This window comes from Schistocerca serialis, unplaced genomic scaffold (genome assembly GCF_023864345.2).
Source record: "Schistocerca serialis cubense isolate TAMUIC-IGC-003099 unplaced genomic scaffold, iqSchSeri2.2 HiC_scaffold_1196, whole genome shotgun sequence".
Lineage (NCBI taxonomy): Eukaryota > Metazoa > Arthropoda > Insecta > Orthoptera > Acrididae > Schistocerca > Schistocerca serialis.
In genome coordinates this window covers 1,601,886-1,602,500 of record NW_026047399.1, presented here as the reverse complement: position 1 = coordinate 1,602,500, position 615 = coordinate 1,601,886, and the positions used below count along the sequence as shown (strand labels likewise).

Below are 615 nucleotides of genomic sequence, written 5' to 3'. Positions count from 1 at the left end.
AAGTGTACTCATTCCGATTACGGGGCCTCGGATGAGTCCCGTATCGTTATTTTTCGTCACTACCTCCCCGTGCCGGGAGTGGGTAATTTGCGCGCCTGCTGCCTTCCTTGGATGTGGTAGCCGTTTCTCAGGCTCCCTCTCCGGAATCGAACCCTGATTCCCCGTTACCCGTTACAACCATGGTAGGCGCAGAACCTACCATCGACAGTTGATAAGGCAGACATTTGAAAGATGCGTCGCCGGTACGAGGACCGTGCGATCAGCCCAAAGTTATTCAGAGTCACCAAGGCAAACGGACCGGACGAGCCGACCGATTGGTTTTGATCTAATAAAAGCGTCCCTTCCATCTCTGGTCGGGACTCTGTTTGCATGTATTAGCTCTAGAATTACCACAGTTATCCAAGTAACGTGGGTACGATCTAAGGAACCATAACTGATTTAATGAGCCATTCGCGGTTTCACCTTAATGCGGCTTGTACTGAGACATGCATGGCTTAATCTTTGAGACAAGCATATGACTACTGGCAGGATCAACCAGGGAGCTGCGTCAACTAGAGCTGAGCAGCCGGCCGCCCGGGAGTGTGTCCCGGGGGCCCGCGCGAACACGCAAGCGTC

General features: G+C 53.0%; 1 non-coding gene across 1 annotated transcript in view; it reads right to left on the bottom strand.

Moving 5' to 3' along the window:
* The window catches only part of LOC126435057 (small subunit ribosomal RNA), a 1,913-nt gene extending 1,372 nt beyond the window's left edge, over positions 1–541 (bottom strand). Inside the window, exon 1 of the ribosomal RNA XR_007579707.1 lies at positions 1–541. This exon is cut by the window's left edge and continues 1,372 nt beyond it. This is a non-coding gene — a ribosomal RNA (small subunit ribosomal RNA).
* Between the last annotated feature and the right edge of the window lie 74 nt (positions 542–615).